The 16,814-nt window shown below is 46.7% G+C and overlaps 1 protein-coding gene and 1 long non-coding RNA gene across 4 annotated transcripts in view; one reads left to right on the plus strand and one right to left on the minus strand.

Moving 5' to 3' along the window:
- Positions 1-16,814, plus strand: part of Uck2 (uridine-cytidine kinase 2) — a 167,152-nt gene that overhangs the window by 88,337 nt on the left and 62,001 nt on the right. The gene's annotated exons all lie outside the window — the stretch shown is intronic.
- LOC147829117 (uncharacterized) lies at positions 15,797-16,640 on the minus strand. Its single transcript, XR_015449476.1, has 2 exons — positions 16,230-16,640; positions 15,797-15,984 (listed from the first exon to the last, which is right to left on the minus strand). It is a non-coding gene; the product is annotated as an uncharacterized LOC147829117 (long non-coding RNA).

Raw genomic sequence — 16,814 nt, forward strand, 5'->3', positions numbered from 1 at the left:
AGGAAGGAGAAAAATGGCAGGGTTGGCTCCCAGCTGCCAGCCACTGACAGAAACCAAGATGTTGGGCCGTGGAGCCCCTGGCCCAATCTCTATGTTGTCCAGCGAGAAGTCTTAGCCCTTTTCTAGAGGAAGTTTTCATCTGCATTCAATTCCTGGCCTTTGGTGGTCCTCAGGCAGGGTTTGGTGGTTGGCTACAGAGTCAGTCACCTAGCATCCATGTCCAGAATGTGGCTTGTCCCCCATGGCCAGCACAGGGCCTGCTCCACCTGTCCCATTTGCAGGAGCTATCAGTCCACTGAGAGTCACCAGTCCCCAGCTCCTTGCCCGACAGGACTGGCTTCTGACCCAGCCAGCCTCACCTCCTCCTCAGCCAGTCATATAGAGGAACTCTGTCTCCTGCAATGTGTGGCTCAGGGTAATAAATCGTCATAATGAAACTCTTAATATTTAAAGCCCAAGGAGTTGCTGCCCTGTACCATATTGAGCTAAAAATAATTCAACCTGGAGAAGGCCTCTCTGGGCTCCATTTCCTCGCTTCAGCTGCCTGGCCTGCTGGAGCTTTGCTTTGTGAGTGGATTGAGGCTGCATTGGACAGGTCTCCTAGGGAGAGGAAACCCATTAATTTCCCAAAGTAAATTCAATAAAAAATGTTGAGGGCCTCCAGTGAGCAATCAGGGCAGGGATTTGAGTCTGTTTTGTTCACAATTTTAGCCCTGGTTCTGGCACACAGTAGGTCAATAACACCTTTTGCCACATGCATGAATCCTTGAAATAACCTTACACGTACTTATTCCTTCTCCACCACAGATTGTAAAGCAAGGCTTTGAGAGGCCAAATGATTTGTGCAAGGTCCCACAGAGGAGTGGGCTGGCTGGTAGGGGAGCATGTGTCTACTCGGTCCCAGGACATCTTGATTAATTAGGACTGTTTTTCTAGGCTATTTCATGTGAGGAGGATGGTGCAGTCACACTGTGTGCCTTCTCACAGACCTGCTAGGCAGAACGTCAGCAGGCCTGAAGACAGGCGGCTGGGGCTGCTTGGAAAGCAAAGAGGATGTGATGATTTCCCCTTATTCCTTTGCTTTCTTACTCTTTAGCTATACCTAAACCCCACAAAAGCTTGTGGTTTCAAACTTTCGCTCAAAAGGCAGTAACCTCCTCTGAGAGTGCTAATAAAGTTCAGGGCTGAACAACTTCCAGACCACGAGTGAGGGGTTGGAAAAACCTCAAAGTTTTACAACAAACCAAAAGAGATGAATCTACCTAGGGAGTAAATGAAGACCTAGTTGGTCAGGACCATTTTCCTTGTACAAGAACAGTAACCTTGGAGGAAGGAAAGGATTTTCCTTAAAAGACCCAACTAACCATAGAAACAACCTGAGCCCTGACTCTCTGCAACTGCCATTTTGCTGCTTGCCCACTTCGTGCTTGAAGGTATCTGTCTCTCTCTCTGTCTTTCTCTCTCTCTCAAAATCTATCATTTTAAATAAATTCTACCTATATTCTATACAACAGTTGTGCGTCTTGTCTAAAATCTTTTATCTGAGACACAAAGAATCAAACTGTGTCACCAGTTCCTCCCTAAATTAGGACCTTGTGATGTTAGAATCCCGCTTCCTGGTGACAGGCCCAGCAAGATGGCATCCTAGACAAACAGCCATTTTTCTTTACCTCTTTGGCTATATCCTCATACATGTAATGGGCTACTTGTTGGGTACAGAAGATGGGAGGGCAGTACAGTGGCAGGTAGACTATCTTCTCAGTACTTTGTTTTTATTCAAGGCAAAGACTTGGATCTACCTATGTACAAGGCCAAATGGTCTTTAAATTGGAGTTGGTTCCACCCCACCTTAATTCTGCCTCATCTCTAGATCTAAAGAATCATAGGGCAGCCATCCCTTTTCTACCTTGGAATCCACAAAATCTGTGCTGGGTGTTTTTTTCTTTTTTCTTTTCTTGGGTATTAAATCCAGGACCTTTGCACTGAGCTACATCCTTGGCCCTTTGTTTTTGTTTTAATTCTGAGACAGTGTCTCACAAAGGTCACTAATTGCCCAGGCTGCACAAGAAAATGCAATCCTCCAGCCTCAGCCTCCTAGAGTGCTGGAATTAGAGGCGTGAACCACTGCACCTGGCGATGTGCTGGACATTTTTTAGTGAGGAGTTGTGGTCTCCTGTGTGGGGCAGTGGAGGCAGCACAGTGCGCTGGAACTGCAAGGATCTTCAGTGTCAGCAAGACCAGCTCTCGAAGTGCATCCTGGAACCAGCAGCATCAGCACTGCCCGAGAACACTCTATAGATGCAGTCTCAGATGCCCAGGCTTGCTGAATCAGGAACTCTGTGCTGTGGTGCTCTATCAAGTCCTCGATTCTGATGCACACTTGGGTTTCAAACCCCCGATCCAGACCAAGGTTCCTCAGTCTCTGCCCACTGATGTTATGGAGCCGATCACTCTTTGTTGTGGGTCTGTCCTGTTCATTGCAGGATGCTGAGCAGCATCCCATCCTCTACCCATTAGATGCCAGAAACATCTGCCTCCCAGCAGTGATAAACACACCTGGCTCCAGACATTGCCACAGGTCCCCCTGTGGGAGAAAATCATCTGAAAACCATGGGTTCAAATTCTGGCTTCCAAAACACAGGGGGATGGTCGGGTCTCGTCAGCTGCACAGGACTTTGTTAGCAGACTCTTGGGCCCTATCCAGAATCTACTGCCCCTAACAAGGTCCTCAGGTGATCCATATGTGGTTGGAATTGACAAGCACAGTGTCAACCAACCTGTGTAGCTTCTATGTGCAAAGACAGCAGTCGAGGGGGAGGACCTGCCCTGGTCACGTCTCCCAAGCACTGTACGTACAAGTCTCGGTGTTTGTTTACCGAGTGTGTGTGTTTTTCTGAAATTAGAAAAACTCTTCCCCTTGGATCCTTGGAGTGCCTTTGAGTTAAGAGACCAGGGGCAGAGGGCGTCAGACCTTGCACACATAGGGGAAATGGCAGTCTCCATCACTGCTGATGTATGTGGTAGTTTCAGGAAAGCTCATCAGGTATTTTGTAAATGTCCCTCAATTTGGAAGTGTTTGTTGTTCTTCTCTGGATTAAAAGTGAGGAATGCGTCAGGCATAGTGGCACAGGCCCGTAGTCCTAGCACTTGGGAGGGCGAGGCAGCAGGATTGGGATTTCCAGGCCAGCCTGAGTCACAGAGCAAGACCCCATCTCAAAGGGGTGGGGATAAATGGGTTCTTGAGAGGACGACCCCAGAGGTAAAGTGTTGATCTCATTGAATAGTAGAGCAGTCTTTATATTTTCCTCCCAGCAAGTCATTATATTTTTTGAAAACAAAATACTTAGGTACCCCACGACCAGCTAATCTGCAACAGAGCAAATTCTCTTTGTGGAATGCCAAGTAAAGCTTGTACAATAAAGTGCTTTTGAACTCTTCCAGTATCTCCTGTCCACAGTCTCCTATGGCCGATAAAAACCAGCCAGCAACATTAGGGCTGAGATTTGATGCGAAGCCTCACCTTTGCTTTATTAATGGGGAGCGGTAGGCTTGGCCCTTCTCTAACAGGCAGCCAACGCTCAGCAAGTTTCTTTTTTACGGTTCCCATTTCTGATCATTGCACAACTCTAATTACTCAGGTTGACAGCCAGCTCCTGGGAAGAAAAGACTGCAGCCACAGGCTCCCGGATAAAGGGAGGAAGAACGCTGTGAAGCCGGAAAGGAGGAAGGCTCTGTGGGCTCCATTCTGACCAGGGCTCTCTGGGCACCTGGGTCAGAATCCCATCCTTAGGGGTAGCATTAACTGCCAGGGCTTCTCTCTGTTAGGACAGATTTTGCCATTGTGATGAATTTCCAGGTCACCCAATAGCTACTTACAATACTCCCCCACTCACACCCTGCAAGACAGATACACACCTGCACACACGTGCTCATACACACACACACACACACACACACACACATCTATCAGCCTGCTGGATGTTTCAGAGTTTACTTTGTTTGAAGCAATGCCATTGAGTTAGTAAAGCTCTGTGTTGAGGTGCAAGTGTATAAACCAGTGTCTTGGTTTTCTATTGCTGCAGTAACAAATTACCACATATTAGTAGCTTAAAACTGTGCCAATTCATTATCATATAGCTTGGAGGTCAGAAGTCAGAAATGGGTTTGATGGGCTAAAATCAAGGTATTGGCAGAGTTGCATTCCTTCTGCAGGCTCCGGGGAGAATCAATTTCCTTGTCTTCTCTAGCTTCTGGCTGGCTCCTGATGCCCTCCTCTGTCTTCAGGTGCACAGTCCTAACCTCTGCTTCTGTAACCTCGGCTCATCTATCTGACTCTGATGTCCCCCCCTCCTTTATTATAGGGATCCTTGTGATCATGTCAGATTCCAAGCTTTAGGATGTGGACAGCTGGGGGAGGTGTGGAAGTAGTATTTGCCCTACCACATTTATTTTTAATCATTTTTTTTTTACTTAAAATTTTTTTAGTACATGTTTGTGGTACATAATGAATATGTTCATTGTGAGGAGTGCTATATGACATGCATATCACATCTTAGTCCTTCCAGAGGACTGCAATATTTATTACGCCCAATGCAGGCTGTGAAGAGTTAACCCCACAGAGTGCAGAATTGTGCAACCACTTTGGAAATCAATATGGAGATACCTCAAACAATTAGGATTGGAAGTCCCATTTGACCCAGCTATTCTTCTACTGGGTATCTTCCCCAAAGAATTAAAAGAATCATACCACAGCGATATATGCACATCCATATTTATAGTGGCACAGTTTGTAATAGCTAAAACTTGGAAACAGCCCAATTGCCCATCAACTGGAGACTGGAGAAAGAAGATGTGTTTTTTTTTTTTTTTTTAATAAAATGGAGTACTACTCAGCCATAAAGAATGAGAAACTGGAGACATTTATAGATAAGTGGATGCACATTGAGGCCATACTCTTAAGTGAAGTAAATAGGACACACATGTGTAAATACCAAATAGTTTCTCTGGTGTGAAAAACTAAAAGTGTAAATAAGAATCAAAATGTATAACTGATATTGTGAAATAGGAAGAAAATGTCTTAAGGAGTAGGGGAAGTGGGAGAGGTAGGTGAAAGGAAAGAAGGGAAAAGAAAAAATATGAGAAAAGGAAAAAAATGGAAACAAAGTCTTTGTAAATAGGGAAGGGTGGAGGGGGTGAAGGGAGGGCAGGGGAAGGGGAAAAAAATAAGAACCAAGATGCATCATGTAAAGGTACAAGATCCCAATGATGAATGTAACTGTATTGTGTACCTAAAATGTACAAATAAATTTAATGGAAAAAACAAGAGTTAACCCCACAATTGGCTTGTTCATAGAAGTGAGTCTGGCCAAATCCTATGCGCGGAGGTCAGAGTAACTTGCACCCAAATTCTGTTCCCACAACTAAAACCTTCAGACTAGAAGGACAATGTTCTAATTACAATCATATATTTTATCTATTCTGTTCCTAATTTGAGAATGCTTTGTCTTGTCCTTTATGAGCCTTGTTTACATTAATTTCCATAGAAACCACACGTCGTGGCCTTTACCCCAGTTGACTGCCAATAAAAGTCAGTGCCTGGGCCTGTCCAGTGCCTTTGTGGGTTACATCAGTTGTCCCGGCACCCTGCTTTCTCTCCTGGTCCTGTCTCTTCGTGTATCTTTTTCTCAGGCCTGCATCGTATACCGGGCAGGTGGGGACTGAACTGACTGCGGGGGTCTCTGGCACTGTACCATCCTCTTCCCTTTTCCTCTTCATCTCCAGAGCCCCTTCCCATCTGCAAAAGTCCTGCCTCCCCATTTCCTATCATCTGTCTTTTGTTTTGTTCTTTAAATTATTTACACTTTGGCTTTCTCACATGAGAGAAACCATGAGATATGTAACCTGTGTCTGATTTATTTTGTTTAGCATTATGGTCTCATGGTGCACCCATTTCCTGACAAATGACTTATCCTCTTTTATGGCTGAGTAGTGCTCCATTGCCACTCTCAGTTTAACTCAGGTGTTATTAAAAGCAGATAATAGATTTAAGTACTAAATTGAGTGCTAAATTAGGTGTATGTCATTTGTTTGGCACATAATAAGCTCTTAGTACATGTGAACTACTTATTATTTGTATTAGTCAGCTCTCTCATTGCTGGGCACAGTATTAACACTCACAACTTAAAGAAGGGGAGGCTGAATTTGGCTCATGGTTTGGGGGAATTCAGTCCAGAGTCTACTGATTCCAAGGCAGGAACATCATGGGGGAAGGGTGTGGAGGAGCAAAGCTTCTCTACTCATGGCAGCCAGGAAGCAGAGCTGGGAAACAGTGCCAGAGTGGAAGGGGCCAGGGACCAGACATAGTCCTGAGGGCACACCTGCCTGACCACCCAGACACACCACAAGCACGCTCCGCTGATCTGCTTGGTGTTTCTAATCCAGTGAAATGGACCTATCAGAATTAACAGTCACATTATTACTGGACTAGTATAGCCTGTTACTCTCTGTCATTACCACTTTGGTAGTAGTTTCATCAGCCAGTCATTTGCAAAGCATGCATGCATGCGTATGTGTGTGTGTGTGTGTATGGTAGGGGATCAGAATGGGATGGGCCAGGTTAATTCTGGCATTTGGGGAGACTGAGAAGGTTGAGAACATGGGCATCACATTGGGCAGGACAGATCCGAGTGGGCACTGCTGTGAGCAGGTGCAGGGTGACAGCAGTGGAGAAAATGAATGTTCAGAGATGCATATGTGGAACCACGAGGAGGGACACGGGAGAGACCACCAAAAAAAAGCACCATTCTCTTAACTGCTCACTCTGACTTTTTCTCTCAAGCCTCCCTGGACCTTCCATTGGTGATGGCTTCTCTCAAATGCCCCTGCAAAGCATTTCTCCTTCTGGCTACCTTTGTTTCCTCAGCCCTGTGGCACTATTTAAAACCTTGCTCTTCCTTCAAGGTCTACCTCAACACCCACCTTCTCCAGGAAGCCTTTACTGATAGCTTAGTAATTATGGCATTTATTTCCCCTCCTCACAATGCCTGCAATGCTTAATTCCAAGCCCCTGGTGTAGCGTGCACCAGCCTGGATTTCCCAGTTAGAGCATAAAACACTTGGAATATTTGTAATACTTGTCGTTCTGTTTCCTAAACTGAGGTTCTCTCATTTCCCTCTGCAATTCTAACATGGACCTGGGATCTCCCTTTTTCTGTTTGAAACCCTATTCATTCTCCCATCTCCTAAATCATATAACTTCAGTCACTTTTCAACTTTTATTTCCCATAATCCAGGAAGAGCCTTGGTGATTCATCTTTAACAAAAGCACCAGGGAATTCATGTGTATACCGAGACAGATTTGTGGAAACACCGGTATAATCAATGGGAAGAAGAGTCAGAAGGCATTTTAGGGTTCTAGTTTAAGGAACCACACAGACCTTGGAGAAGTGACCCCTGTCTTTGGTCTTATTTTTTCTTGTTTGGTAAGTGAGAAATATTGAAACAGAGAATCACAGAATTTCCTTGTCACAATGAGCAACCAGAGGCAGTGTAGAGGATGAAAAAGATTACTCAGAGATGAGACTTAGTTCAATCCACCAAGAGGCCCAGAGGGGCTACGTCTTAACTGAGAGCGCCCAGCCATCTGGGAGACTCTGGGAGAAGAAAAAGCCATCAAGCAGAGAACTCTCCTGCTTTCATTCAGAATATCAGTGTAAGGGAAGAAAGCGGGAGAGAAAGCAGCTGGGGCCTGGAGCCTTCTCCAGGCTGGGCAGTTTTTCTTGGGGCCAAGACACAACATGCTTCACTAATCTAAACTTCTTGTTCAGCCATTTGATTCTCACCCAGCCTGTGTTTTTGCCCTGTAGTTTAACCACTCACTCCTCACAGAGCCCGTATGCTTTTGTCCCACAGTTTAATCATTCAGTTTAATCCTTCACCTTTGGCCAGGTCCCTCACATTTCCTTGGAGTTCTCAACGCCTTTTTGGCTCTGTGTTGAACCCACTGAGAGTCAGGTCTCATCCTTAGGCCCGTTTGGTACCTTTGTAGCCCTGTCGAACTGGGAGAGGATGGAGCTGTTTTTCAGACATCTTCAGTTAGATCCAAGCTTTTGGCAGAGGATGGAGTTACTGATTACAGAGCAATTTGTTCAGGAGACATTGAAGATAATTAGCAAGAGAAGAAGCAATGCGTTTGGAATGGAGTTTTTCTAATCCTCTGGATGTTGATTGTTCAACTGTACGAGGGCTGTACTGGCAGCCAGGACTTAGACAGGAAAATAAACTCCCAGGTTTCACGGGCATGGAATGCTATGCACCCACAGCGACACAGATCTGCTTCAGGTGCTCTTGAGGGCTGCTTGTGCCCAAAGGAAATGGCCGCATGACATGTAGTTCTCTTTTGATTTAGCATTCTTTCAGGGCAGCATCTCTGCTTGGGACAGACAAGATGCTGTCCACAAAAGTGGCCATACTGCCTTCCATGCTCCCAGGGCCTTTTAACGCAGTGGAGGGACACAGTGGTCAGAAGGTGCAATGTGAAGCAGAAAGTGAAGGCAGCCCACGAGGCTCCCCTGAAGTGCTGCGGGGTTAAGAGGAAGCTCTGAGCTGCTGGGGCCTTGTGCTCCCTGGGGGCCAGAGCCCGAGCCCAAATGCAGGAGCTCAAGCTCTGCTGGAGTGCAGGAGAATGGGGGGAGAGGAAACTGAGGCAGGGAAGGGAGGAAAGCAAACACAAGGAGGAGTGTTTCAGGACTGGCTGTGGGCGTGGCTCGGCATGTGTTAAGTAGCTGCTAGGGCATGGCAAGGGTAAAATCTTACAGAGGGGTGATCAGGGACACATTCAGAAAGCGGATGGTCATTGATTTTGCCTAGATTACAACACCCTGTAACATAAGAAATAGAATTAGAAAAACAGATCAGGCTCAGCTTGCTGGAGCCTTGCAAAGATGTTGGACTTAGTTTGCTGCCAGTGAGGAGACATTTGAGGTTTCTTTTTGACACGGGAGTAGCAGGCTGTACAGGGTTGTGCCTCAACAAACAAGAAACAATGCACTCCCACCTTGTTCCAAGATGAAGCCGAGAAGCTGTACAAAGGGAAAAGGATAGCATAGTTTCATATTTCCTGCCGCTCAGTGAAAAGCAAAAAGCAACAATGCCATGCTCCGTGCCACCCTTTCTGAAATCTCCAGTGGGGTCCCTGGGCTGGCAGTATGCAGAGAGGTGTGACAAGAAGCTGTTTTCCCCAAATCACTCAGCTGCCAGGTGCTGTGTGCATCTTGTTTGGGAAAAACAACCACATGGAGATCTGTTACTCAGAGTTTCCTCTAGGTGGCCAGAAATGTTCCCTAAAATAGTTAGAGGGAGGGAAGGAGGAGAGAGCGCTCAAGGATTCAGCTGAGCAGTGTGTGTGGTTGCGGAAAAAGTTCCTGGAAATCTGCTCAGGAGGAGAAAAGCCAAATCCTTTTGGTGGCTGTTTGTTGAAGGTCTGGGGGATGTCTCGGAAGTGGGAGGAAAAGATACCACACTGATTAAAACCAAAGCAAAGCAACACAATGGCAGAGCCAAACCACGTTTAGCAGCAAATAGTCCCTGGGATTATGGCTGTGCTTATGTAGTTGCGATTTCACAATTTTTTCCTCTCTATGCGCTGTGTGTTCTGAGAGTGAAATGGTTCAAGGGCAGAGAAAGGCAAGAAGGGGAATCCTAGCATGGAGAAGGGGGAAACCAGTGCCCCTCTGCTAGGTCTTCATGGACTCTAATGCCTTGTTGTTTCTGGATTCTCGAGGGGCAGGGATGAGTCCCCAGAACTTGCGCACACTCTGTGCTCTGGTGAAGACAGAGGGTGATGTGGGTGCCTGGAAGCTTGTGGGACACCAAAGAAGTGTGATCTTCCATTGTGACTTCTTTTGAAAATTTTCTCCTGGCTTTCTCTTCTACTGTGTAGCAGAGAGCTGGCTCTGAGGCTGGCAGGAGGCAGGCTGCACAGGACAGGAAAGGTTGCAGGGTGGGGGTGGGGTGGGGGGGAGTTATTCATTGGTCTTTTAAATGGAGAGGTCTGAGCCTGAGGCCAAACTTAGGAGCTCCTGCTTCATTGGAAGGCAGGAGAGAGAATCAGGGAGCCGAGGAGGAGGGAAAGCAAATACAAGGAGCTGACCTACCGCACTGCCTGTGCGGAACCGAAAAGCACAGCCATCGATCCATTCATCAGTGGTCTCTGGAGAGGTAGTTCAGAAACACTGTCTAGCAGCTGCCTATCGGGAGCTGCCTTCTTGGGAGAAGAATGAATCCATAGTCTCCCTCCCACTTCCCACTGTGATGGAAGTTCTCCCCCTCGGGGCCTTACCTCCCTTGCAGTCTGTTATTGCCTCATCCCTCTGTGCAGCTGCTTGGGAAGACAGATCCCACAGTATAGATGGTGCCTTGAGATGCCCTGCCCGAACACAAGAGAAGCCCTGCAGGGATGCCTCTGTGTGTGTGTGTGTGTGTGCGTGTGTGTAGGAGCACAGGGTCTTAGGGGTGGTGAGCAGTGAGTCCTGCAGTGTGGGCAGTGGGAGACAGGAGGCAACTGCTACCCTCTGCCTTGAGTGACATGGGAGACTGCAGGCGGCTGCTGCAGCTGGGCCCAGCTGGCTGTGCAAGTGAAATGCTGTGATGATGTGGCCTCTGCCAGGGAGGCAAAGCCCAGTGCCTCTTCCTCCCGCCACTTCATCCCCAAATTGTCCTCTCTGCGCCCTCCCAGAACTCCGCAGGGCTGGGTGAGCCCTCTGAGGAAACACCAGGCAGTAACCTGGGCCAACCTTGCCTCAGGGTGCGTACAAACTAGGTTGTGTAGGAGCCATGCCAGTGCAGGGAGCACAGTGAGCATAGGGGACAGAGAGAAAGAAGGGGAACTGGGCCTTGGGAGAGAAAAGGATGAGTGTGTGGTGCTGTCTCCCTGCCTCTTGTTTACTGATCACGAGCTCATTGAAGGCTGGGGTCGTGTCAGGTCCTCACCGGGTGCAGCCTCTGGCACACAGTAGCAACTCTGCAGTGAAGTGGGGGGCTGGGAAAAGCTTCCACAGCACCGAAGCAGGGACAGCAACTGCGGTGCAGATGGAGCGGCCACGACTTCAGAGCCATAAAGGGCGGGGTCATCCCTGCGCTGTGGCTGACTGTGCGGAGTTGTGATTTACAGATTTTTACAGCGCTGTTTTCAGATGTTCGCTCTCCGTTTACTGCTCTGCTGCTAATAAACATCTTGTCATAAATGATAAACGGGGCAACTAGAGGGGACGTGGGAGCCATGTTTAAAGGGCCTTGGTGTTCTGCGGAGTACCTAGTCCTGCCTGCGGATTAGAGGGCCCCAAATTTATTTTTTTAAATCTGTCTTCACCGTCGAAGTGACTGAAATCCGAGAGAAGCAGACTGCGGGGGTGGGGTGGGGGTGGGGTGGGGTGTGATTGTTAGAAACTTTTTTGGAAAGGGATGGGCCTCTGGGGCTGCAGGGAGCTGTCCAGGGTTCTGGGGTGGAGGGTATGGTGCTGCTGGGCACTTTGCATTTCCCGGGCGTTTGCAAGTTTTGGTGAGGAGGAAATTTCGAGGCCTTCTGGGGGACGGATTTCCCAAGGTTCCAGAACAATGAAATGCCACGTTCCTCAGTGTCCAGTGCATGGCCAGAATATGAATTGAGACAACTGGGAAATGTTTGGCCCTCATGGTGCAGGGCAAGATGCTTTGTACAACAATAGAAAAAATTCCACTACGTGTGGTGGTGCAGGCCTGTGATCCCAGCACTCTGGTAGGCTGAGGCAGGAGGATTGAACATTCAAACCTAGCCTGGGCAGTTTGGTGACTTAGTGAGACCTTGCCTCAAAAATAAAAAAAGGACTGGGAATTTATCTTAGTGCAAAGGCCCTGAGCTCAGTCCCTAGAACTGGAAGAGAGAGAGGCTGCAAATTTTCTTAGTACCCGTGCTGTGAGACTCAGCTGGTGCCCTGTGCTGCTGCCACATGCCTTGGAGACTCAGTCTCCCGTTGGCAGCCTCTTGGAGCACCCGCAGGTGCAGCTCCTTTCCCTTCTTCCTCTTTTATTCTCCCTTTCCCTTCCTACCACACCCTGACTCATACCTTCTCCATGACAGCGGGCTGAGGTGGGAGAAGGGCCAGGCTGCAGCAGTGGCTTGCAGGTGGATATTTTGTTGTTCAGGGTGGGAGGGAAGCGAGCAGCCCAAGGAAGGTGAAAGGCTTCAAAGTGACTGGCAACTGGGAAGAGCCAGTGCGGCCTTGCCAACTTTGGATTCAGCAGACGTGAACCAGCTGGTGAGCTGCCTGTTGCCCACAGTGCTGGCATTCCAAGAGTAATGAGGAAAATGTACAGAGATGTCAGTCTGCTTTACCCTGGAGAGGCAATAGGCCTCAGCTCCTTGAATGGAGAGTTTCATTTGAAAATGGGAAGAGATACATTTATTCTGATGTAGCCATCCAAGATGAAAAGAGAAAGTTTCACGGTCTCAGTGGGCTCCTGGGCTTCAGGTGGAAGAACTGTTTGGTTCAGGATGACCCTGAGCATCCCTGAGCATCGGCTGAGTCTTGTCTGGGCCCAGAGACACTTCAGAGGTGGAGCTAACATCCTAGTGTTCTTCTCACTTAGGGGGACGTGACAGGAAGCAGGAGCTTGGAGGAGGCATGGGAAACTAGAAAGGCTGCCCCTCCCACAGTTAAAATGTTATTCACACAATCCAGCTAATTGTAGATTCAACTGGGTAAAAAAAATTTTTTTTTGCCATTTAAATATTCCCTGGAAGGGCTAAGACTCACACTGAAATACAGAGTGCCTTAGTATTTTTTGTGCAGAGCAGCTGAGGCTCTGGGGTCTCTTCCCAGTTGGAATGGCCTGGGGTGTGGGGGGGAGGCAGCTGCCAGTCACAAGTCTTCCTCCAGCCCCAGACTTCTGAGATGCCCGAGAGCTCTAGGTGCTACCTTGGTCCTGGAGGTGAGCTGAATGCTCCATAGCTCCAGGACCCTGGGGAAGAGGATATACTGACAGCCTCTGGCTTCATCTTTTTGTGTTTTGGCTCCATCGTATAAGAACACGGGCTTTATAATCACCAACTTATGTTCGAATCTCAGCATCCCTGCTTAATAGTAAGGAGAATCACTATCTTTGTCTCTCAGATGAGAAGAAAGATGTCTCCCTACTGTGCAGGGTTTTGGTAAGGTGGCTGGCACACAGTAGGCCCATGTCAAAGGTTAGATTCTTGGAGGGAAAAGCAATTGAACTCTTATCAATAATGACACTTTTTCTCTCTTCAAATTGATGCATCTTATTGATGTTTCATGTCTTTTTGGAGCATCTAGAAAGTTAGAAATAAAGTAAGAAACCATCACTGAAGGGACAGGAAGTTTTTGTTTTCGGCCTTTAGTACTTGATAACCAAAAATAATGTTAGTGGAAAATAAAATTACCTTATGTTGAAAACAACTTGTCTATTCTCGTATTTAAGACTGTTGTTTATTTGTAATGCATTCAAATTTTATTAGATGCCCTATTTTTGCCCCTTATTGTCCTATTGTATGCTTTTATCATTTGTAAGTTGGGATAAGATATAATCATAGATTTCTAGAGTGTATAGTGTTGGCCTAACCTTATATGTATTTATGGGATAAACTTTACCTCATCATTGGAGATTATTTTCTAATGCACTGAATCCCATTCATAATATTTTAATAATAGGTCACCTTAAGTCCACTCTTTCAATTGAAACTCTGCGTAGTAGCCAGAATTATCTTTCTAAAGCAGATATCAGACCATGTAAGTTCTCTGCTTAACTACCTCCAAAAGCCTCTTCCTCCTCTCTTTCCTTCTTCTCTTCCTTCTCCTTCTCTTTCTCCTCCTTCTTTCATTTTTTTTTCCTTTGGTACAGGGATCAAACTTGGGACCTTGTGTTTTCGAGACAGGCAGTGGAACCACTGAACTAAATCCCTGGCCCCTTCTTTCATTTTTTTGGAAGCAGGGTCTTATGATGGACTTCAGGCTGACCTTGAACTAATTCACTACTGTGTGTAGCCCAAGCTGGCCTCAGACTTGTAGCAATCCTCCTGCCTCAGCTTCCCGAATGCTGGGATTACGGGTGTGCACGACAAGACCAAGCACAGGAAGAAAGCTTATCATGACCTGGATGACCTTTTACTCTGAGTCCCACCTAGCTGTCCCTCCCTTTTAAAAATTAGTATATGTTGGTGATACCTAATGAACACATCCATTGTGGGGAGTTGGTACATAGACATATATAGCACATCTTGATCCTTTTTATGTCTCCTTTCCCTACTCTCCCTTTTGTACCCCCCATCTCCAGATACCCTTCCCATTTCCACAAGGTCTATCTCCCTGTTTCCTATTATTATCTTTTATTTTGCTCCTAAATTATTTGTGCTTTGGGTTTCTTGTATAAGGGGAACCATGTGATATAACCTTATGTAGACACTTTATTTCATTTAGCATTATGGTCTCAAAGTACATCCGTTTTCCTATAATGACTCAAATTTCTTCTTCTTTATTGCTGAGTAGTACTCCTTCACCCCCCCCCACACACATTTTTTTTTCTTTATCCATTCATCTGTTGATGGGCATGTAGGCTGCTTTCTGTGTTTCCCTTGCTCCCTTGATCCATTGGCATTGGTTTTGAACATGCCAACCTTGCTCTGTCATGGCAGGTCTGTTTTTTTTTTTTTCTTTTGGGTACCAGGGATTGAACTCAGGGCCTTGTGCTTTTGGGGCAGGTGGCAGAACCACTGAGCCAAATCGCCGGCCCTGGAAGATCTTTTTTAAGACACTGCTTTCTCACCATGTAGAACCCAACCTACCTGCCCCATGTTTAGAGAGGCTCTTCCTGAACTTTCTAATTAGGCAACTTCGTGATGCCTTGGTAGCACATTGTCTTACTGTATTTTCTTCTTAGAGTTTACCAGTACTTGAAATCAGCTTATATATATGTTTCTTTGTCAATGTGCTGATGGTCTCTGCCCGCTATATTGGAGAAGCCTTGAATATGTGGATTTCTGGCCTGCACTGCTCACTGCCCCTAAGAACCACCCTCCTAGTGAATAATGATTGCTTAGTAAATATGCACACATGCATTTGGCCCATCATATTCTTTACCTTTTCAGTTTTTGGTTCTTTGCCTAGTTTTCCAATGACTTCTCATCCTCTTCTCTGCCTGGATCACCTTACATACCACCAGACCTCCGTGTGGACCGGGACCTCACCTCCTGCCCCATCCTGGAGGGTGACTGTCCAGGCCCAGCCTCTGCAGATCCTCCCAGGGCCGATAAAATGTAGAAATGCTCCACTCCCCCCCCTCAGCCCTCAGATCTTATCTTTGCTTTGCGAGGGTGAAGTTCACTACTGTGGGGGCCATGGGAGGGCACGAGGGAGTCAGCCTCCTGGTAAGGAGGCAGATGTCTGGCTGAACACTCTTAACTCCCATAGATGTCTTGGAGATGTGGGAAGGAGCTGTGGTCATCACTAGCCACCTTCCTGGGACCTGACTGGCACTGGTGAGTCCCCTATTGCCTGCTCATGGTTTGGAGGTTCCTGTTCCCACAGGTGGATATACTCATCCCCTGGTGCCTGCAGGGCACTGACTCCGAGATCTTCCACGAACACCCAAATCCATGGCTGCTCAAGTCCCTTGTATAAAATGGCACAGTAGTTGCATAGAACCTATGCACATCCTCCTGTATATAGCTCTGGATTACATATGATACTTAATTTAATGCAAATACTGTGTAAATAGTTCTTATACTGTATTATTTAAGGAATAATGACAAGAAAAAATGTTTATATGTGTTCAGTACAGGTGCAGTTTTCCCAGTTTCTATCCATGATTTGTTGAATCGACAGATGCAGAATCTTCAGATAGGGAGGGCTGACTATACATCTCCCCTTTCTCCCCCTTCCCTTTCTTTTTGTAGAGTGAATATCACAGGTCTTTTTCCTCTAGTAATATTAGCTGTTTAAAAAATTACAAATAATGCATCAGACCCTTTTTGTAATCTGTTTTGCAGAGGAGGGAAGCAAGTCCTAGAAAGCGAATAGGACCAGGGTCACCCAGTTGTAGGTGGCTAGCTCAAAGGCCAAATAAGCCCTTGTGAACTTGGTCTGGCCTCAAGTGTTGGAAATTCTGCTCATCCCGGGCAGGTTCCTCCCACTCTCTAGCACCTACCCCCATCCCATCAGGAAAGAAGGTTCTGGAACCTGAGGAATGAGGCCAGACTCTCATGGCCAGAAAACTCTGCCACGGCAGAAGGGAGCTTCTCACTGAGCAGGAATGTCCTCTGTTTGGCCAGGTCTGCCAACCATAAAAATCATCCAGGTAACTTCTGTGCAGAGGTAGCGATCCAACAAAGAGATCCATGGATGTCTTCTCTGCCGAAGAATTTCTCCTTGATGGTGTTGATGTTTCTGTTTTTGTTTTTCCTCTAGATTGTGTGGCCCTGGCTGAGGAACAGTGTCTTATTTGCCTTTCATTACTCAGGGCCATTTTATTATGTGTCATAGAGCAAGGGCTGGATTCATATTAGTTAAACAGATGCACGCATTGTTGGGTCACCAGTGAGGTCGTGAGTATGCGTGACACCCCAGGAAAGACCCTGTCGCTGGAGTCACACTAAGGCTCGAAACCTGATGCTGTTACTTCCTACCCATATGACCAGGGGTGTACTGCTTTCCTATGTTCTGATTTTTAGATTTTTTCCATGTAAAATGGAGATAATAAAATCTGCACCTCATAGGCTTGTAGGAAAGATTAACCAAAAACGGTTTGTAAAGGGCTTGTGCTTA

Source organism: Heterocephalus glaber, unplaced genomic scaffold (genome assembly GCF_053883595.1).
Source record: "Heterocephalus glaber isolate CG9 unplaced genomic scaffold, H.glaber_assembly_v1.0 deba00000738, whole genome shotgun sequence".
Lineage (NCBI taxonomy): Eukaryota > Metazoa > Chordata > Mammalia > Rodentia > Bathyergidae > Heterocephalus > Heterocephalus glaber.